The following is a 19,075-nucleotide window of genomic DNA, read 5'->3' as shown; positions in this document are numbered from 1 at the left end:
TCTGTAACTGCAATGTTTAACATTTCAGCACTAAGTGCAAAAGAGTCAGAGCACCCAGACCACTTCAACTTATAGAAGTGGCCTGGGTGCCTACAGTGTCCCTTTAATACATAAGGAAAATACAGACATGTATATATGACTGTAAGCTCGTTTGAGCATATTTACCTGTAGCATTTTGTAATTGTCTCATTTATTGTAAAATGTCCCCCCTTTTATAATATTGTAAAGCGCTGTGGAATAAGTTGGCGCTATATAAATGCCAATAATAGCCCGTTGTCATCATAAAGGAACCGCTAGACAACAAAATGCCCCAACATAAATAGATTGACTGGTACTGATGCACAAGGTGTCAATGCCCAATCCTTGGGAATGTTAGGCCGATGACTCCAGGCAACGTAGTATGTAAAACAGAGTATGAGTTAATAGGTACCTTCTTCAGGTATAATATGATGCATGCAATTACCGAGTATGAAATTTTGTGCACTGTTCAATGTCTGCAGAGTATATTGGAAAATTTATTTTGTTCCTGTTGTCCCACCGTCTTCTTTGCTGTACCCAACTAACTACCTTTGACTCAATAAAAATTGTCAAATTGAAAATAAATACCAATAGTAATAAAAATAATATTTTAAGATTTTAAGATTAATGTTTTAAGATTTTTTTCTTCTTCTTTAGGAGTTACCAAATCAGTCTGTTGAGGAGATAAAACCTGAGATTTCCAAAGCTCCCAGACAGCTTCATCCAGTGTTTTGGTTTCTCACGTCCCCGTACGGTCAGGAAGATCAATACCCAGAACTGGCCTAAAAAACCGGGGAAACACGTGTTATATGAACAGCGTTTTACAATCGTTGTTCATGGCGAAAGAGTAACTTCTCCTTTCGAGTTTATATGTTTATGTGAGAATCCGACTAATCTGTGATTAAATTAGATTCAATCTGTGATTAAAAAAAGAGCCAGAAAAATCGAGAGAGTACATTTGTAACAAGGGTAACCCCAAGGAGAAATGTAATAGAACAAAGAAAGAGTGTACCTCTGAGGGAACTAGGAAAATGGTATCGTGTATATATGGAATAATATAACTTCTAGGGTAGCCAGTCTCCTTCCAGACTAAATGCTAAACTATAATCTCAAAATACTAAAAATAATAAATAAATAAATGCTATTGAATTAATATACTAAAAACTCACAATAAACTCAAAGTGCTGTAAGTGACCATGTACATAAATAGGAGCTATGTCTGCAAGTGTATAGGAGAAATAGTATTATAAATTCTGTGGTAACCCCCAGTGTATATCAGAGTGTGGTTAGCACTTCAATAAGACTAATAAATTCTAGGTGGCACTATGCACTAAATAGTCTGTAACTATCAGAAAACATATTTATAGAGAGTAGCAATTACAAGGTGTATCTAGATAAACCCCCGCCTCCCCCCCCCCCCCCCCCCCGTGCCTTCGAGGGCACCTGTCTCTACTCCCCATAAATTAGTACAACTATTACTAATCCCTAAGAAACATAATAGCTAAGTGACACAAGTGAAATACAAGATAAAAAGTAGCGCGGTCGATAGAGGCTGTAGTGGGTGCAGGAAGAAATAGAGGCTCTGAAGTGGGGTCAGGGAGGATAGGAACTGTGGTGGGTGCAGGGGGGCTGAGGTGGGTACAGGTAGGGATAGAGCCCTAGGTGGGTGCAGGGAGGGGAAGGGCAGTAGACGATATTTACAAGGAGCATACTGGTACTATTTCTGTCAGACTGCTAAACCCTATTTTCAAAGTACTCACAGGCCAGGAGCTCTCTGCAGACTCTGCAAGAGAGGAGGAGAGCCAGGAAGTGACATCACTTCCCATTCCCAGACTCCGCCTCTTCCCTTCACACAAAGCACCGCAGAGGAGAGCATAGAAGTGACCTGGCAAGAACTGAATGATTGCTGCCAGGTCTCACTGAGAAGGTGGGGGTCATTTACTGTGTGATGGGGTGCAAGAACCCCGTAACCTATCGCTGAAATATGTGAGGAATTATGTGAGCATGGCTGTCCAGCCGGACCCCTGACTGTCTCGGGCCCTCTGCCCATGATTGATCTTCCTAAGTGGTCAGTCTGCCCCTGACAGTGAGCATTATAATCTCTCTCCGATGCAATGTATCCAGCACAATGACACTGAGGGGCATTTTGTACGTATGGCAGACCATGAGTCCTTTAGTCAGCTGGCTACAAAAAAACCTACTGACTGCTTAAAGTCAGATTATAGTCACCAGAACAACTTCAGCTCAATGTAGTTGTTCTGGTGAGTATAGACAGTCCCTGCAGACATTTTCATGCAAACACTGTCTTTTCAGAGAAAAGGCAGTGTTTACATTAAAGCCTAGGGACACCTCCATTGGTCACTCCTCAGATGGCCACTGGATTGGCTGAGATAAGCAATGCTGAATCGGGGCAGGGACAGCACAGGCAGAACTGGAAATAAGGTATGTTTTTCCACTTTCTAAGGGGGCAGGAGCAAGTCACCTAAATGGTGATTTTAACACTATAGGGTCAGGAATACATGTTTGTGTTCCTGACCCTGTAGTGTTCCTTTAATTTAAATTGAAGGAGATTATACAACTGAAGCATACAAAATACAAGATCCAGCGTACTCGCTCATCCACTAATCAGCAATTTCAAGTTTCACAGCATATAATAGTTTTATTTAAAAACACCACCGCTAGGCAAAAAATAATGGGGGTTTAGTTACAGTATATGATCATACCCCGTATAAGCCTGCCACAACATCAATGTACCCCACTCTTGGCAGGTCCTACTCTAGCATTATACAACTATACAACAGGAGCACACTGACCTATGTGTGAGGGTTAATATATAAAACTGTTAATTTGTCTACTTCTATGAAAACATACAGTTTTTACCCTTTGTTTAATCGGGCATCCTTTAGTGCAAAGTCTATAAATCATGGTCTGATTTTCAGCTTTAGGAGACGAGTGTTGTCCATGAATTTGAAAGGATGCGATTCGCTGATGAAGAAATTGCAACGACTTTTCAAGATCTTGGCTTATTCTCAGGTATGCTTTTGTCAATGGAAAAACAACGGGGGCAAATGGCACATACAATAACTATCTGTCCATGTAACAGAGGAAAACAACAGAACACAAAATGGAACTTTCCTGTTACACAAAATAATATTTCCTGATCAATCATGGCAGCATTTACTCATGGGTTAGCTCCTCCCCTTACAGCAGAAAGGACAGGAAACAGAACTCTGAAACTGGTATAAATAGATCCTCCCCCTTCCCATCAGGCAGTTTCACTCATATAATCTTAATATGGGTGCAGGCACAGTGTCACTGTATATAGCAGATGTTGGCTATGTATGATTACTGTTTAAACAGACTCAGTATATGTATCTGATATATCTGTACATAAGGTGCTGTTAGAAACACCCACAAGGTATGTGATTCCTATATTCTGTATGCAGGTTGGTATTAATATATAACCCCAATTTATTCACAGCCTTGGTAGATTTAATATATCCAAATATTCTAAGGTCTGTTTTGCGCTTTAATGTAATACAGCCCATTCTAGCAAAATACAAATACCCTGTTGTACTGGGTAAGTAACTATTGCTTACTGTGGATTTTCTATTTCAGTTTTTAAATGAAGTGGAAAAGGAAACATACTGCTTTTGGCTTTGTATTAGATTCCTTCTCCCACAGGTGTTTCAGGATAAGCTATTAACACAGTTTATCAATTCAGATAGATTGCAGGTGTTACTGAACCTGTCTGAGTGCCTCTCCTAGGAGAGAATGAGACCTAATTTCCAAAATGGAGCATGGTAATGTTTAACAAAATCAATGTTTCTTTGTGTGCACACACCTATGTATTTATACATGAGACCATTCCATAGAAGTGTTTCTATTGCCAGGTATCATCTCCTCTCTGATCAAGATAGGGAATGGTTTTTTTTTTTTTTTATTCAAGTTTGGTGGCAGGGTTAACCTTCAGATATATGCTGATTACTAATGCACAGCTTAGTAGATCATACTGGTTGCAGGAGCACAAATTGGGCTATTAATTGATCTCATAAGTAGGTAACTCTGAAACAATTACCTGACTGTTTTTTTCTGGTATATTTCTTTTCTTTCTAAAATCGAATTTACCTGATTTAAAAGCTGTTCATATTGGCTTTTTCTTTCACCTGGTCATAACTTTACTATCATTTTATTTTTCTGCAAGCTTCTGCTCTGAAAAATTCACTACTCCTGGTCTGGTTTATACTTTTTATTCAGTATTCTCTTTTATTCCTTGGGGACCTGTAAGTTTGGCAATCCCTTGAGTATATGTCAGGGGTGGCATGCTTTTGGTTCTTAAGGAGTTAATGTTCAGAATTTTCTCACAGATTCCCCTGTTGTGAAGGGGGACATTATAATTTCCTTTCTGCAATAAAAGGTATTATTTTAGGCTCATATGCTCCAGGTAACTTTGATGCTGTGTATTGCAAGTATTTTTAATTGACATTGGAAGGTCTTTCCAGTCCCCAGACCATTCTACTAGGTTTACTATTTCAGGTAAAATTCACCTGCTACCAGAACAATAGAGGAAATCCCTGAACCGGTAGTTCCATTATGGACCTCTCTTCTGATATCCATGGGGATTCTTCTAGGTGTCCTTATATCTGGAATTTGCAACCAATGTGTGACTTCAAATGGTTGATTCATCCTGCAAAATTTAATGTAATGCAGCTGGTTGATGACAAACATTTGACTGATATGTTTTTACATGGTCTCTGTACCTAGATCGGTATCAGTTATGGTCACTCCTAACATTGCGTTGATTTAATACTTGTGGATTATATGCTTGGTTTGGTGTTGATATCTTGCAGATAAAACAAGCTGCTTACCACCATAGGCTCTGCCATAAGTACTTCATCACTAACTGCAGATAAGGTAAGAGGAAGTATGCGGTTGTTTGTTCTCATACGGATAACTGAATAGCTTCTACTATCCTGCTTATTATGTCTGTTGCCACAATGTATGATGTGCCTATTGCATATCTCCTACTCATGTTACACAACAGTCTCTAATAAATTTGAATATACTGTTTGGCATAATCTGTACTACTTATATTTTAATAGTTGCCACAAATTCTATGGTTCATACCGATATTTTTTCCTCAACTAATCTGTATATGATTCTTTTTGCCTTTGCCTAGTAATGTTATTGGTTTATACCTCTCCTGTAACTGAACATTAATGTATCAATTCATCCACGGTGTATTGTTGTGAGTCTGATTTTGCAATTCATTGTTGCAGTGTTTTTATAACCGGCTCTTATTTGTCTACTAGGCTCTGCCTCTTTCTGACAGGCAGATATTGATTTGTTTCCTGTATCTACAGGTAAGTAGTTCACTAGGCAAGAGGACGTAATGTGAATTGTCTTTAATAAATACATCCAGAAAATAGTGGGATTCTCAGTGTAATTCTCCCCCTGTTTAATAGCATGGTGTGACTGTTCTCATCCAACATTATCTGCTTGTTCCAGTATGATCTCTGGAGGTTAATCCTTTTGTTAAGGTTCTGATTTGCTGATGCCATCCATTTGGTTTTAAATTTACATCAGAGAAGGACATTATCCTTTCTTGTTGACATAATAGATCTATAATTTCTAGACCTAGCCTGGCTTTCATGGAGGTTCTCTACATTTATTTTTATTTTAATCCATCACAATATGGGTTCCTTATTTCTTACGAGAGTTTGTCTAGCCTTGTTCCTTCTCTAGACTAGGCTGTCAGGGCCTTAATGCCTATTTGGCTCTATATTTATTTGGGATATTTCAGACATTTTAATGCCAGGTGGTTGCTGACCTTGTAGCCTCTAGGGTAAATTATATGTGGAAAAACACTAATTACATAACCAGTATGTACAAGTGGAAGTGTGTAGCGCTATATCGTCTTAACTTACACCATACAAAACTTCAGGGGTGTAGAATATATATATATATCTCCTCCAGATTCTTGGAGGGTATGGTAGATATATCTGTTGTGGAAAATAGAAAAATATATAGTGCACTCTGTGCAAAAGGACGTGATTGTACAGCGTATGATAGGAAACACTCACGTGGTTCAGAGCCTATTAGGGATTGGCTCTTAATCACTCTCGCCTTGTGTCCTTTAGGTGACACACACCTTCAACTCCAAATGGAGATTATTCCTCAAGACAAAAAGGGAAAAGCGGGGAAAAAATCGCCCTAGTGTTGAAATCCTTTAAACCATCAATATTCAAATATATATATATATAGGTGAAGGTTGCTTCTCACCTGAACAAGAGCCTGTAACCTGGCTCTGAGTAAAAGAGCATATGAGTCCTTTTGGGATGACTCCTTCCCTCTTTAGTTAGATGGAAATTGCACCAAATATACTTCAGTAGAAAAAGATTATTTATTACATACATTAAAATCTTGATACATACAATAGTTGGTGTGTCCAAAACGCGTTTCGCCGATTCCGTTCGGCTTTCTCAATTGGTAATTTCCATCTGATCCTCTTCCTACTTATAAACCCCGCCTCCCGTCATGATTGGTGGCCAGGGATCGAAAACCAACCAATCACAGACGTTCCTGCGAGGGAGGGGGAAGTGCTGCAGCTGTATTGCTTTATCCCTTAATAATGACGTCGTCACGCACGTATGTACGATCGTGCGGACGGCGTCACTTCCGGGAATATGAAAATGCAGTATCTACAAACATTAGTCCTCGATATCCGGTTTTTATTGCTTCAGTGTGATTGGCATCACTTCCTTTTATTCGGAACTCTCTCCCTCAGTCAATCATTCCTCCATTTTGGTTGATGGCAAGAGTCTTGAAAACCTCATAGGCAAAAGTCCATAATGTTTTTTGCAGTCCTGTAGCAAATATGCTCATATATGAGCATTCCAGCATAAAAAATAATAGTAATACAGTGCATCAGTTAATTGTATATTTACAAAGAGACACATTTAAAGGGAACATATACATTTTCCAAGTAAGGGATATACATGCAAGGTGTTAATGATGAGATATGGGGGTTCTTCAATCAAATCTCCATTAAAATTGGGGTATGAAAGTTATAAGAATTACTATATTATAAAAAATCTTTATAAAAATGGCGAAAAATTCCCAAATAATTATTTAAAATTTTTTTTAAATAATTATTGTAAAAAATATTATAAAAGATTATAAGAAGTGGCATAATTCGAAGTCATCATTAAGACCATAGGGTTGCATAGTGTTTAAATTAAAAATCCATCTCATCTCTGTTTGCCCAATTAATTTCATAGGGTCACCACCTCTCCAATTGCCGACTATTTTTTGGATTCCCATAAATTTCATCAATTGGGGGTTGCTGTTGTGGTGGTTTTTAAAATGTAAAGACACACTATGATTGAGAAACCCTTTTTTTATGTTCCTAATGTGTTCCTGGATTCTAGTATTTAAAGTCCTATTGGTCCTTCCTACGTAAGCTAAACCACAAGGGCATGTGATCATATATATTACTTTGGTAGTGTGACAAGTAATAATTTGTTTGATTTTAAAACTTTTATTTTTGTCCTGCGGGTGGTTAAATTCTCTTACTGTTCTCTTACTATTTTTGCAACCCTTACATGCTCCACACATGCCACATCCATAAAAGTCTGTTTTTTCTTTAAAAAATTGATTTGTCAATTTCCTAGAGGGTATGTGATTTTTTTATTAGTGTCCTTTTCAAACCTGAAAAGGACACTAATAAAAAATCACATACCCTCTAGGAAATTGACAAATCAATTTTTTAAAGAAAAAACAGACTTTTATGGATGTGGCATGTGTGGAGCATGTAAGGGTTGCAAAAATAGTAAGAGAACAGTAAGAGAATTTAACCACCCGCAGGACAAAAATAAAAGTTTTAAAATCAAACAAATTATTACTTGTCACACTACCAAAGTAATATATATGATCACATGCCCTTGTGGTTTAGCTTACGTAGGAAGGACCAATAGGACTTTAAATACTAGAATCCAGGAACACATTAGGAACATAAAAAAAGGGTTTCTCAATCATAGTGTGTCTTTACATTTTAAAAACCACCACAACAGCAACCCCCAATTGATGAAATTTATGGGAATCCAAAAAATAGTCGGCAATTGGAGAGGTGGTGACCCTATGAAATTAATTGGGCAAACAGAGATGAGATGGATTTTTAATTTAAACACTATGCAACCCTATGGTCTTAATGATGACTTCGAATTATGCCACTTCTTATAATCTTTTATAATATTTTTTACAATAATTATTTAAAAAAAAATTTAAATAATTATTTGGGAATTTTTCGCCATTTTTATAAAGATTTTTTATAATATAGTAATTCTTATAACTTTCATACCCCAATTTTAATGGAGATTTGATTGAAGAACCCCCATATCTCATCATTAACACCTTGCATGTATATCCCTTACTTGGAAAATGTATATGTTCCCTTTAAATGTGTCTCTTTGTAAATATACAATTAACTGATGCACTGTATTACTATTATTTTTTATGCTGGAATGCTCATATATGAGCATATTTGCTACAGGACTGCAAAAAACATTATGGACTTTTGCCTATGAGGTTTTCAAGACTCTTGCCATCAACCAAAATGGAGGAATGATTGACTGAGGGAGAGAGTTCCGAATAAAAGGAAGTGATGCCAATCACACTGAAGCAATAAAAACCGGATATCGAGGACTAATGTTTGTAGATACTGCATTTTCATATTCCCGGAAGTGACGCCGTCCGCACGATCGTACGTACGTGCGTGACGACGTCATTATTAAGGGATAAAGCAATACAGCTGCAGCACTTCCCCCTCCCTCGCAGGAACGTCTGTGATTGGTTGGTTTTCGATCCCTGGCCACCAATCATGACGGGAGGCGGGGTTTATAAGTAGGAAGAGGATCAGATGGAAATTACCAATTGAGAAAGCCGAACGGAATCGGCGAAACGCGTTTTGGACACACCAACTATTGTATGTATCAAGATTTTAATGCATGTAATAAATAATCTTTTTCTACTGAAGTATATTTGGTGCAATTTCCATCTAACTAAAGAGGGAAGGAGTCATCCCAAAAGGACTCATATGCTCTTTTACTCAGAGCCAGGTTACAGGCTCTTGTTCAGGTGAGAAGCAACCTTCACCTATATATATATATATATATATATATATATATATATATTTGAATATTGATGGTTTAAAGGATTTCAACACTAGGGCGATTTTTTTCCCCGCTTTTCCCTTTTTGTCTTGAGGAATAATCTCCATTTGGAGTTGAAGGTGTGTGTCACCTAAAGGACACAAGGCGAGAGTGATTAAGAGCCAATCCCTAATAGGCTCTGAACCACGTGAGTGTTTCCTATCATACGCTGTACAATCACGTCCTTTTGCACAGAGTGCACTATATATTTTTCTATTTTCCACAACAGATATATCTACCATACCCTCCAAGATTCTGGAGGAGATATATATATATTCTACACCCCTGAAGTTTTGTATGGTGTAAGTTAAGACGATATAGCGCTACACACTTCCACTTGTACATACTGGTTATGTAATTAGTGTTTTTCCACATACAATCACGATAGGATTGAAGAGTACCTATACTGTGTGAGAGCTGCTGCACTATAAGAGCACCTATTAGTATTGTATTTAAGCGCCTGATAACACAGAATATTTTGTCTAGGGTAAATTAACTTGTCTGAGCAGATTTTTATGACAATATCCTATTGATTACTTGTTTGGCTTTTTTAAAGTCTTCTAAGGTTTATAAAGCTCAATAATGGTTTTATAGCAATTAGCTGTTTTTGAACTCTGTCCCTCCCTCGATATATACTGCTTGGGTATTCCCCATGAGTAAATGCTGCCATGATCAGGAATATGGAAAATGGTTTCATACTTACCGTAGTTTTTCTTTTCCTGATCATTATACATGGCAGCATTACGTTCCCACCCATATACTATAAGAGTTGTGAAACTAGTTACAAAGACTGCCTGATGGGAAGGGGGAGGATCTATTTATACCAGTTTCAGAGTTCTATTTCCTGTCCTTTCTGCTGTGAGGGGAGGAGCTAACCCATGAGTAAATGCTGCCATGAATAATGATCAGGAAAAGAAAATTACGGTAAGTATGAAACAATTTTCCATAATACAGACACTAGTTAATATGCAGAATTAGATTTAAATAGCAAACAATATGAAAAACGTATTACAAGTGGTAAGATTTATCAAGGTGCAAGACTTAGTCACCATTGTCACTAGTGGAACAGTAGGCACATCCCACTGGTGATTGATCCCTTTTACCGTTTTGCCCATTTCACGTCACAGCATTTTGAACAGCTCTTCCATTGAGTCAAGAGTTGCCTACCAAACAAACAAGAAAAATACAGATTCTTCTTTATATGTTAATATCCATTTCCCAACCCCACTAAAAGTAACATTGGCATTTTCCCTCTTCTCTAATCAGCGAGAAGCATATTCTCCATTGAAATTTTTCAATGCGTCTCATCCACCGTGGTTTAGTTCTTTCTCCCAGGAAGACAGTTCTGAATATCTTTGATTCCTTTTAAACAGGTATTTAAACAATTCTTATATCCTGATTATTTACTTAGTACTAAATGTATACTGTAATGTTAAACATGGTATTAAATTATAAAATGAACAGTTTCTCTAGAGTAGCAAACCTGCTAATGTCCTGAACAGTGGGCAAGTAAGAGAGTAGGTTACACAGGGTACTGTGCCTTTAAAAGGGCTGTCTGAGTGCTTGTTTCCTCAAAGCAGACCATGCAATACAACCCCTATTGCCCCCATACACACTACAACCCCTATTTACCCCCTCCCATACATGGCAATTCCAAATAAGGATACCAAATTAGGGAGCCATCTACTATTATCTACTGCTATTATCTTCCTTTTAATTTTAGCTATAGAGATGAAGGCTGCTGTCCATCCATTCACAGACATAGCATCTGGTCCTTGTACAGAAATAGGTTGCTGACCCATGTTGTTATAATGCCTCTAACTCAAGCTTTGCCTAAGGCCTCTGAAAGTATAGATTCACCTCTGACAATAATAATAATAATAATAATAATATAGTTACATAATCTTTTTAGTTTTGTACGGGGATGGAGCAACTCAGAAACCTCTCAACACTAGAGACTTGGGGTGGGGAGGAATGTCCCCTGCCTCCATCTCCAGCCCTCCTCTGTAAGCCAATAGTAATAAAATACTCTTTAGCTAGAACTGCATCAACCAAATGAAATATACATTATTTTAAAACCAATTCTTTTTTAAGGTTATTGTTAGGTATGATTCATATTAAATATATGTATTTCTATTTTTTTTACTTTTTATGTTAGCTTGCACGAGGAAGAGAGATTACAGCTTCTATCTTCAGAGACTACCGCCGATGCTCTGCCTACAAAAGTTCCACCTAAGGAGGCATCACAAAGCACAAGCTGGGTGAAAGATAAAACAGCTGTGATACAACACATGTTTGAGGGAAAGCTAAAAACGAAAATCTTCTGCCAAACATGTCAATTTATTTCCCTGAAGACAGAAGCTTTTACAGACCTTTCACTGGGATTTCCAACATCATCCAGTGAAACTGGCAATAAAGAACACCAGGAAAAGCTTTCAGTCAACGACATGTTCAGCCATTTTCTAGCACCAGAAATTCTTGATGGAGACAACTGCTATCAGTGTGGAAACTGTGCTTCCCTCCAGAAAGCAGAGAAGACCGTGCAAATTACGGAGGAGCCAGAATACCTCATTCTAAACTTGCTGAGGTTTTCCTATGATCCAGAGCACCACGTGAAGCGCAAAATATTAAATCCAGTGTCTATTCCACCAGTACTGAAGTTGCCCGTGGAAAGATTTACCTCTCTGGACACTGATATTTCTGGTGCTGGTGAGAATAAAGGTAATGAGCTGACATCAGTTGCAATAGACGATCGGCGCTGTACCCAACGACGAGTGCCTTATGTTTTAAATTCTGTTGTGGTGCATTCAGGAGCAACATCTGAAAGCGGCCATTACTATTGCTACGCCAGGGACATCAGTTTAAGGTCTGTAAAGCCTGTGAAGAGTTCCTCCAAATCTTCCCCAGCCACCTCTGTGTCTAGAAGTGAATCCTCGTGTAATCCCAAAGAATGGCTTCGCTTAAATGACACCAGCGTTACCTTAACATCCCAACGCTATGTATTAAACACCAGTCTGCGGTCTCCAGAGGACTCTGCATATATATTAATTCATAAAAAGTAGAGCTGTGGGAAACAGAAGCAATCGAAACGTGTGAAGTCAGGATAAACTGGAATTTTTCACTCCAAAAGCTGTCATCATTAAAAATAACAAACATTATACAAAAATGTTAAATAAAGCATAACATTTATTTGTAACAATCCTGAGTAGTAATTTGTCTATAATAATAGAAATATTGACTGATGTATTTTCCTGTTTTTTTTTAACCTAGAAAAACATGATAAAACAGACATTTAAATGTGGAAAAAATATATTGTTTCTGTTTTTCATTAAGTGTAAAAAAAAGAGGTATATGCCATAAAATATTCCTAAACTTGGGTTAAAATGGTAGTGTTCAGCCTTAGTGATTCTCTAGCTGCCATTAGCCTGTAACAGTCTTAGGGAGACTCCCAGGGTGTGAACACACTGTAACAGTGTCTGCTTGCATACCCCAATTGTGATTGGTGCTGGGGTTTGCCAGCAGTCTAGCAGTGATCACAGACTATGATTCACAGTGTAATCGACATGCTAGTGTTTCATTATGCTGAAAACAGGCAGTAGATAGCAGACAGAGACCACTCTATAATTTTTTTTTTTTTAACTAGGAAACCCATCAGCTGTTAACAGTACTGATATTAGCAGAGAATTTTCTCTGGATTAGGGTAGGTTTAGTGTTTAGTCTATTTTAGAGTTAGCAATGGTGTAGGTTTAAGGTTAGGGTAGGTATATGCAGGGTTTGATTTGGGATACAAAGTGGCCCTGGAAAAAAATGCATGCCGTCCTCATAAGTCATTGTGCCATGTAGTGTGTGTGTGTGTGTGTGTGAAAGAGAGGTGTGTGTGTGTGTATATTATTTGTATGTTTCTTTTTCTAATTTAAAATATTGGTCCTTTTAGGGTAAAAATTAAATTAAAGGTAAGCATACTCACATGCAGACCCAGACAATCTCACTGACAAGCACAGAACCTCATTGATACACATAAGTTCACTGACATAAAAACACAAGCTCACTGACACACAGAGACAAGCTTACTGGTACACACACACTAACTTTGTACAAACAAACTCTGGCACACACAATGTTACTACAGTCACACTGACTTGTATATACACGCAAACGCTTAATACAGACAAACTTATTGGTATACAAACAAAGCTTACTACAGAAAAGCTTACTGTCCAACACACACATGCTCACTACAGACAAGCTCACTGACACACACATGACCAGTACATACAAGGTCACTGACACACACATGACCACTACATACAACCTCCCTGGCACACACATGCTCACTACAGTAAAGCTCAATGCCACACATACATGCTCACTACAGAAAAGCTCACTGACACACACAGATGCTTAATACAGACAAGCTCACTGGCACACACACACAGATGGTTACTACAGACAAGCTCACTGACACACACACATATGCTTACTACAGACAAGCTCACTGACACACACAAGCTCACTTACAGATCAGCTCACTGACACACACAAGCTCACTTACAGATAAGCTTGCTGACAGACACACATGCTCCCTACAGAAAAGCTCATTGACAGACAAATGCTCACTATAGACAAGCTCACTGACACACAAGTTCACTACAAACAAGCTCACTGACACACACATGCTCACTACAGAGAAGTTCACTGACACACACAAACTATGTACAGACAAGCTCATTGACAGACACATACAAGCTCACCATAGAAAAGCTTACAGACACACATGATCACTACAAACATGCTCACTGACACACACACAAGCTCCCTACAGACAAGTTCACTGACAAACACACAAACAAGCTTCCTACAGACAAGCTCACTGTAGCACACATGCTCACAAAGTCAAGCTCACTGACACATGCATGTTCACTGACACACACATACAGGCTCACTCACTAACAGGCACATACACACAGAATATCACTGTCATGGGCTAAAGCCTACCTGGCACCAGTGTTAATTTTGTCGAGTAACAATTTTAGTCGACTAAACTTTGTGAAATTTAGTCGAATAAAACTAGACTAAAACTATTCAGATGACTAAAATATGTCTAAAACTAAAATGGCTTTTTAGTCAAAAGACTATGATGAAAACTAAATTGAAATTTGCCACTAAAATTATCACTGCTTAAAACTGAAGGCTGTGGGACCACTGGGAGGGGAAGTTGCCATTTTCTTGGCTCTTCCTGCTGACAAGGTCAGCAGCTTGAGTGTAGGGGCGGGGCTTGCATGTGGGAGGCAGGGCTTGAGTGCAGGGTGGAGCATTAGAGGCACCTAATTGCTGGGAATTGTGAAGTTAGACTCACAGTGCTCCCTGTGGCCTCCAGCAGCCTAAATGTGGCCGCACCTCCCCCACCACCTCCCTCCTTAATTCCTGTCACAGTCCAAGGGGAAAATAATTTAAATTGCATTAGCCTAATGTTTAGGCCTGTCTGTTGGCCAGTCCGGCCCTGCGTAAATGTGTTAGGGTAAGCATAGGATTAGGAGTAGGGTTGGTATAGATTTGGGGGGAGAGAGGGGCAGCAGGGCCGCCATCAGGGGGTGACAACCATGACGGTTGTCATGGGCCCCATGTGTAGTGGCGGAACTGCCGCCAGTACGTTTGATCCGGGGCCCACACGCTGATGGAGCCTATCATGTGGGCCAAGCATTTAGGGCCACCAAATGGGCCCTAGCTCTTCAGGGGCCCGGTCAGTGCTGCGGCCGTAAAATAGCACGACTGGACCCCTTCCAAAGAAAAACAAGTTACCTGCGCTCTCTCCTTTATCCCTATGTATACATAATACATTGGAGGTAACTAAAAGACCTCCATTTGTTTTAAAAATACATAGGGATAAAGGAGAGAGCGCAGGTAACTTGTTTTTCTTTGGTTTTTACTATATATTGGGGCTGATGTGTACTGTAGTCATTGCAGCCGCCCAGTAGTGATGGGAGTGAGCGCAGGCCTTGTTACAATGCAGCCGCCCATCCCATGTGTTCCCTATTAAGGGTTAATAATGTATAGGGGTGTATATAAAAAATACCCCTTTCTGTCTCATTCGAGATTTTTGCCAGAGGCTCAAGGAAGCAAGATGAATGGTTAGAGTTGGGACCAGGGCCGGCGCCACCTGTAAGGCGACCTAGGGCGCAACTTACCAGGGGGCGCCGGATCCCTGTCCCCGCTGCGCCTCCTCATGCTGCGCCGCCTGAGCGCTTTAGCAAGCCCCAGGCGGCGCAGCACTGCTGCATGGAGGGCGGCCGGGTTTATGACCGGCAGGAGGGAAGCGCAGAGCGCTCCCTCCTGCCGGTCTCTCCATGTAGCGTGGCCGGGCGGCGCGGAACGCGGGACAGGAACCTTTGTTTCCTGTACCCGGCCGCCGGCGGAATGACAGGAAGTGCTCACTCAGTGAGCATTTCCTGTCATTCCACCGGCGGCCGGGTACAGGAAACAAAGGTTCCTGTCCCGCGTTCCGCGCCGCCCGGCCACGCTACATGGGCAGGAGGGGAGGGTAAGGACCACTAAGGGGGGGGGGGGGGGGGTTTAAGGACCACTAAGGGAGGGGGGGGTTTAAGGACCACTAAGGGGGGGAGGGGGGTTTAAGGACCACTAAGGGAGAGGGGGGGGGTATAAGGACCACTAAGGGAGAGGGGGGGGGGGTATAAGGACCACTAAGGGAGAGGGGTGGGGGTATAAGGACCACTAAGGGAGAGGGGGGTATAAGGACCACTATGGGAGGGAGGGGGGGTAAGGACCACTATGGGAGGTTGAGGGGGATAAGGACCACTATGGGAGGGGGGGTATAAGGACCACTATGGGAGGGGGGTATAAGGACCACTATGGGAGGGGGGGTATAAGGACCACTATGGGAGGGGGGGTATAAGGACCACTATGGGAGGGGGGGTATAAGGACCACTATGGGAGGGATGGGGGGGTATAAGGACCACTATGGGAGGGATGGGGGGGTATAAGGACCACTATGGGAGGGATGGGGGGGTATAAGGACCACTATGGGAGGGATGGGGGGGTATAAGGACCACTATGGGAGGGATGGGGGGGTATAAGGACCACTATGGGAGGGATGGGGGGGTATAAGGACCACTATGGGAGGGATGGGGGGGTATAAGGACCACTATGGGAGGGATGGGGGGGTATAAGGACCACTATGGGAGGGATGGGGGGGTATAAGGACCACTATGGGAGGGATGGGGGGGTATAAGGACCACTATGGGAGGGATGGGGGGGTATAAGGACCACTATGGGAGGGATGGGGGGGTATAAGGACCACTATGGGAGGGATGGGGGGGTATAAGGACCACTATGGGAGGGATGGGGGGGTATAAGGACCACTATGGGAGGGATGGGGGGGTATAAGGACCACTATGGGAGGGATGGGGGGGTATAAGGATCACTAGGGGAGGGATGGGGGGGTATAAGGATCACTAGGGGAGGGATGGGGGGGTATAAGGATCACTAGGGGAGGGATGGGGGGGTATAAGGATCACTAGGGGAGGGATGGGGGGGTATAAGGACCACTAGGGGAGGGATGGGGGGGTATAAGGACCACTAGGGGAGGGATGGGGGGGTATAAGGACCACTAGGGGAGGGATGGGGGGGTATAAGGACCACTAGGGGAGGGATGGGGGGTATAAGGACCACTAGGGGAGGGATGGGGGGGTATAAGGACCACTAGGGGAGGGATGGGGGGGTATAAGGACCACTAGGGGAGGGATGGGGGGGTATAAGGACCACTAGGGGAGGGATGGGGGGGGTATAAGGACCACTAGGGGAGGGATGGGGGGGTATAAGGACCACTAGGGGAGGGATGGGGGGGTATAAGGACCACTAGGGGAGGGATGGGGGGGGTATAAGGACCACTAGGGGAGGGATGGGGGGGTATAAGGACCACTAGGGGAGGGATGGGGGGGGTATAAGGACCACTAGGGGAGGGATGGGGGGGGTATAAGGACCACTAGGGGAGGGATGGGGGGGGTATAAGGACCACTAGGGGAGGGATGGGGGGGGTATAAGGACCACTAGGGGAGGAATGGGGGGGGGTATAAGGACCACTAGGGGAGGAATGGGGGGGGGTATAAGGACCACTAGGGGAGGAATGGGGGGGGGTATAAGGACCACTAGGGGAGGGATGGGGGGGTATAAGGACCACTAGGGGAGGGATGGGGGGGGGTATAAGGACCACTAGGGGAGGGATGGGGGGGGTATAAGGACCACTAGGGGAGGGATGGGGGGGTATAAGGACCACTAGGGGAGGGATGGGGGGGGTATAAGGACCACTAGGGGAGGGATGGGGGGGGTATAAGGACCACTAGGGGAGGGATGGGGGGGGTATAAGGACCACTAGGGGAGGGATGGGGGGGGTATAAGGACCACTAGGGGAGGGATGGGGGGGTATAAGGACCACTAGGGGAGGGATGGGGGGGTATAAGGACCACTAGGGGAGGGATGGGGGGGGTATAAGGACCACTAGGGGAGGGATGGGGGGGGTATAAGGACCACTAGGGGAGGGATGGGGGGGGTATAAGGAGCACTATGGGAGGGGGGGATAAGGAGCACTATGGGAGGGGGGGATAAGGAGCACTATGGGAGGGGGGGATAAGGAGCACTATGGGAGGGGGGATAAGGAGCACTATGGGAGGGAGGGGGGGGGATAAGGACCACTATGGGAGGGAGGGGGGATAAGGACCACTATGGGAGGTTGGGGGGGATAAGGACCACTAGGGGAGGGGGGGATAAGGACCACTATGGGAGGGAGGGGGGGATAAGGACCACTATGGGAGGTTGGGGGGATAAGGACCACTAGGGGAGGGGGGGGATAAGGACCACTAGGGGAGGGGGGGGATAAGGACCACTAGGGGAGGGGGGGATAAGGACCACTAGGGGAGGGGGGATAAGGACCACTAGGGGAGGGGGGATAAGGACCACTAGGGGAGGGGGATAAGGACCACTAGGGGAGGGAGGGAGGGGGGATAAGGACCACTATGGGAGGTTGGGGGGGATAAGGACCACTAGGGGAGGAGGGATAAGGACCACTAGGGGAGGGGGGATAAGGACCACTAAGGGGGGGAAGGACCACCAAAGGGGGGTAAGGAAGGAGGACTACTAAGGAGAGGGGAGGAGGGTGATTACCACTAAGGGGGTGGGGGGAGTAGGGGAAGGTCTACTAAGGGGTTTGGGAGAGGGAGGACCACTAAGGGGTTTGGGAGAGAAAGATACTGCGCACTGAGCATCATATGATATATTAAAAGATACTGCACACAGAGCATCATATGATATATTAAAATATACTGCACACAGAGCATCATATGATATATTAAAATATACTGCACACAGAGCATCATATGATATATTAAAAGATACTGCACACAGAGCATCATATGATATACTAAAAGATACTGCACACAGAGCATCATATGATATATTAAAAGATACTGCACACAGAGCATCATATGATATATTAAAAGATACTGCGCACTGAGCATCATATGATAAATTAAAAGATACTGCACACAGAGCATCATATGATATATTAAAATATACTGCACACAGAGCATCATATGATATATTAAAAGATACTGCGCACAGAGCAGCATATGATATATTAAAAGATACTGCACACAGAGCATCATATGATATATTAAAATATACTGCACACAGAGCAGCATATGATATATTAAAAGATACTGCACACAGAGCAGCATATGATATATTAAAAGATACTGCACACAGAGCATCATATGATATATTAAAATATACTGCACACAGAGCATCATATGATATATTACAAGATACTGCACACAGAG

At 42.3% G+C, this 19,075-nt stretch overlaps 1 pseudogene; it reads left to right on the top strand.

Moving 5' to 3' along the window:
• Positions 1 to 812: 812 nt before the first annotated feature.
• Positions 813 to 12,289, top strand: LOC134600751 (ubiquitin carboxyl-terminal hydrolase 38-like; annotated as a pseudogene).
• Positions 12,290 to 19,075: the final 6,786 nt, after the last annotated feature.

This window comes from Pelobates fuscus, chromosome 3 (assembly GCF_036172605.1).
Source record: "Pelobates fuscus isolate aPelFus1 chromosome 3, aPelFus1.pri, whole genome shotgun sequence".
Lineage (NCBI taxonomy): Eukaryota > Metazoa > Chordata > Amphibia > Anura > Pelobatidae > Pelobates > Pelobates fuscus.
This window is presented reverse-complemented; position numbering and strand designations above follow the sequence as displayed.